Source organism: Silurus aristotelis (assembly GCF_946808225.1).
Source record: "Silurus aristotelis genome assembly, chromosome: 6".
NCBI classification, from domain to species: domain Eukaryota; kingdom Metazoa; phylum Chordata; class Actinopteri; order Siluriformes; family Siluridae; genus Silurus; species Silurus aristotelis.
In genome coordinates this window covers 415,372-420,371 of record NC_139579.1, presented here as the reverse complement: position 1 = coordinate 420,371, position 5,000 = coordinate 415,372, and the positions used below count along the sequence as shown (strand labels likewise).

General features: G+C 41.9%; 1 long non-coding RNA gene across 1 annotated transcript in view; it reads right to left on the bottom strand.

The window, feature by feature from the left end:
* Positions 1-4,925: 4,925 nt before the first annotated feature.
* Positions 4,926-5,000, bottom strand: part of LOC310728058 — an 11,076-nt gene continuing 11,001 nt past the window's right edge. Inside the window, exon 3 of the long non-coding RNA XR_014534166.1 lies at positions 4,926-5,000. This exon is cut by the window's right edge and continues 109 nt beyond it. This is a non-coding gene — a long non-coding RNA (uncharacterized lncRNA).

The window sequence follows — 5,000 nt, the reverse complement described above, 5'->3', positions numbered from 1 at the left end:
AGCCGCTTATTCTGGGAACAAAAGACCAGCTGTATTAGTAAAGTGTGTGTGTGTGTGTGTGGGGGGGGGGGGGGGGGGGATGGGGTTCAAGGGGGTTCAAGTTTTCTGATTATTGTTTGACGATTGTTTGTTAAGAATAAGAAAAGGAAGAAAGCTGTAAACACACACACACAGGAAGATGAGGCTTGGTGGCAGATCTCTCTCTCTCTCTCTCTCTCTCTCTCTCTCTCATACACACACACACACACACACACACACACACACACACACACACACACACACACACACACACACACACACACCTGTAATTTGGAGCTGTGTGTGTGTGTGTGTGTGTGTGTGTGTGTGTGTGTGTGTGTGTGTGTGTGTGTGTGTGTGTGTGTGTGTGTAAAATCCATTTCAGCCCCTGAAACATTTCATAATTCTGCCGGATTGATTCAATGTTTTAATTAAAAAGCTGCTTTAGAGTCGACCTGATTTATAGACACCCAAACCCATCAAACAACTGCCTGTGTACACACACACACACACACACACACACACACACACACACACACACACACACACACACACACACACACACTGATCCCACTGTTCCGTTAGAATTTCAAGAGAAGGAACATTATCCTTCAACTGTATGGTTCTTGCTGATTTGCATATTATTAGCATAGTCTCTCATTTGCATAATGTATGTGCAGTTAATTATTCCTAAGGGCCTTCATTATGAGGAAATGTGCACCGATAATTTTTAGCAATTTATATCAAATATCACAAGTCTGAAATCCAAATCTATCAGCATATTGGAAAAAGAAAACCCAGATGTGGTAAGAAAATCCAGATGTGGGGCGGGGCAATGGGCTATGTGCTAATTAGATGGAAATAAAGGCACTAAATGCATTTAATTATTCATAAGGATAATAAACATTGCAAACTTAAGGCATGTAATGTTTAAATCCTTGTAATTGTAACAGGACCTAGTCCAAAACATGCCAACTATGTGGAACACACACACACACACACACACACACACACACACACACACACACACACACACACACTCCATACTGTAAACAGAATAAACAGGGTGTATAAAAAACAAGTGCTCCACCAGTGCACTGATTTATGCACGTTGGTGTAAAGCGCATTGTCCTGTGGTGTGTATCCCACGTTTGTCCTCTGTAAGGAGTTTTATCTCAAATAGCTTCCTATGGGACAGGAAGAGTAGATCACAGTGTGTCAGATCAATAAGTAGTTCCCACAGGAAGTGCAGATCTGATCCCAATGAGTCCCACATACACACAATTTATTAACGTAGCAAAAAAAAGCACGGTTTATAACGCATAAAACATGGGCTGCACGTGGCCGATTTTCAGTAAATCATTTCCTAAATTACATCACAAGTTATATAACAATCACGGTGTGTAAACTGGTTTTTCACAAGCTATTTGTTTTTATACAAATGGTTTGGGAAATGTCTCTATCAGCTTCGCATGTTTGGATTTTAATATTTAGGCCGAAATGGTCAGGTATAAGAACTGAGGGTTGTTTTGTCATTCTAATGATTTCAGCTTCTTAATGTTGGACCATTCCAGTGTGTCCTTAGAGTCATAGTCAAGATAAAGCTCTGCCCTCAAGTTTCACACAAATTGGAACAGTTTTTATTTTGGCCTAATCAAGCTTGCCCTAAACCCTGACCAGCTGCCCAATTCCAACAGCCACAACATGAAGCTATCACCAGCATGCTTCTCTGTGGGCGTTCTCAGGCTGATGAGCTGCGTTTGGATTTCATTTCAATCCAATGCCAAACATTTCATTGTAGTCCAAGTTCAGAAAAGTGCAGATTTTCAGCAGGTTTATTGTTTCTTGTTTACCCTAAAGCTCAGCTTTTCCCCTGACTCAATATTATTGCTTTTTCTTTTCAACTAGGGGGAAACGTTTAAGAGGGATGAATACTTTATAGAAGGCTATGCTGTGGCTCATATACAGAAGTCATTGCATAGATTCTGAGACTCTGACAATGGGATTAAGGGTCTGCCGGGATTAAATGGTTACTTACTGGACATACATCACCTCAAATAGGGCAATAATTTACATCCTTACATACCTCAGGTACTGCACTTATGAAGCAGGCAGTAAGCTGCACACAAATGGGAGCTAGTTTCCCTATACCCTTTGTAGTAAAGTCAAATTTGGTGTTTGTCCAAACAAGAAAGTTGATTTAATTAAAGACTGAATGTACTGTAAGCGTAATCTTGAGTACATTACAGCTGGAATGTAAGGTACTGGAATCTGCATCCCTCTGACAAAATGTTGAGTTTTGCTTTTCTTTATTTAAATCACCCAACCAAATCATCTGATACACACTGATTTTAATTAAAAACGCCAGCCTCGGGATGTGTAAGCGTTGTTCTCTCTCATTCAGTCACTCTAACTGATTGATTCTTTATGGTCTGAGGTTCACAATAGAGAAGCACGCAGCTCTGAGCTCAGTCTCAGTGTGTATAATCAGGGCCTTATCTGAAGCTACAACCACCACCAATGGGTAGGCACTGCAGTCGATTCAGCACCATGGACAGGCCCTTGAGCATGAAAACCAGCGCACAAGGACACAGCACCTCTTTTTTTTGTTACGTGGAATAAAGAATCCTGTAGCCTCGGACTTGCTCTCAAGCCGCACTGAGCATCAGAACTCCTTTTGCAATTCTACATTACATACAGAAAACCCCTGAAACATGCCTCAAGCACTATGCAGAACCTTTTTCACACTGTTTCTCTCTTAAACACCTCCAGGGAAAATAAATGTAACCCGCTGTAGAAACTATGCCAGTTATCCAGTGTTTGCTTCCACACTGTTTTCACCAGGCACTAACGGTGGCTGTGGTAAACACTGAAGACTATCTACACATCTTCGATTTGATCTTGGAAAGGAAGGACTTGGAAAAGGAGAACTTGTCAAGGGTCTTGGCAGTACATTTGACCAGAGAGTTCTTTTTGTAACTTACAATCTTAAATGTGAAGTCTGGGCCAAGTACTACTGACTCCTTCCACTGTGGCAGCAGATGAGCCATCTTCTATAAGTGTGACTCACCGCTAGCTCTCGTCAGATGAGCTGACAGCCACACAAGTGGTGTAAAATGTGGGAAGTCTTGAGTATCAAGAGTTCCACCAGCCTGGTGTTGTGCCATGTCCTTGTCCTAACTTCAAACCCCACATACAAATTACAGGGCACCTGGCAAAGATCCAAAACCATGTTAGGAAAAGTGGGCCAGTGGAACCACTCACTCTTAGACCAGTTTTCTACTTCCAGCCAATTGTTCCTTGATCCCCTGGAAAGCCAGAAATATAAGATTTTAACAACTGCATCTTGGTGCTAAAGAGAGAAGCCCCTGTAGTGAGAAGCCCCTGTAGTAAGAAGCCCCTGTAGTGAGCCCATCATACACTATCACCACTGAGGCACACTTGGACCGACCAACAGACGTCTGGCTGCACCACCAGCCACAGAGTCTAAATCCTATAATCCTTTGTGCAGCGGTGCCAAATTCCACAGTGGGTGCAAGTCAAATGCAAGGTGGAAGAAAAATCCGATGCAACACTTCCTCAACTCTATCTTTATCTCCATCACAAGATGCAGTATGTAGAGATTCTCTATCTGTAGGTGATCATCTACTTCAAGGTTTCATTTACAGCAAATTGTAAAGCAACACGATAAATTATCCAGACTCTCGCTGAACACAAAATCTATAACCTCCGTGCATAAGAGAACCACGTCCCACAAGCAGCTGGTAGTTCCCCTTGTGTTCCTCCCCATAATCAAGGTATCCTTTTTGCTCCTTGGCAGGAATGTGCTGTGCCCACTGTGCTGTTAGCCTTAGGGGTCTTCACTGGAGACCAGAAACAAACATTTCATCTTTCTTTGTGTGTCACACTGTACTGCAATGTTGTGTTACACTGCGCTGTACTGTGTGTGTGTGTGTGTGTGTGTGTGTGTGTGTGTGTGTGTGTGTGTGTGTGTGTGTGTGTGTGCGTGTACTGAAGAGCACAATTAATATTCACTAAAGGAATGACAGCATCACTGCAGAATCGATCTACTTCTCTTCATACACACACACACACACACACACACACACACACACACACACACACAGACACACACTAATTACTAGAATGTATTTACAGAATTTTTTTTTATGAACTGTTCCCAGGCAAACACTTGCTATCACTTTATTCCACCAGTTACTCATTATCTATCTATCTATCTATCTATCTATCTATCTATCTATCTATCTATCTATCTATCTATCTATCTATCTATCTATCTATCTATCTATCTATCTATCTATCTATCTATCTATCTGTCTGTCTGTCTCTCTGTCTCTCTGTCTGTTTCATATTATCAGTATCTAACATTATCTCTCTCTCTTTCTCTCTCTATCAGTTCCTCTATATCTCCATGTCCACACACACACACACACACACACACACACACACACACACACACACACACACACACACACACACACACACACACACACACACACACACACACAGAGATGCCAAGTGTGCTTCATTCAACAAATCCTTTAACTGTTGGATCAATATCTCAAAGCTGGTCACACAAATCCAATAATCAATGACAGCTGGCCATGAATTGCACTTTCACCTCCAGAAACACACACACACACATACACACACACACACACACACACACACACACACCCACACACACACACACACACACACACACACACACACACACACATATACACACATACACACACACACACACATATACACAGACTTTTTTAATGTTATCCACACATAAGTGAATGTTGTTGAGAATCTTTATCAGCTACTGATTGCTTGCATATTCCCCAGAGAAACAAACAAGATACCTGTGTGTGTGTGTGTGTGTGTGTGTGTGTGTGTGTGTGTGTGTGTGTGTGTGTGTGTGTGTGTGTGTGTGTGTGTGTGTTGCATCTCTTGCCTTGTGTACTTTCAGC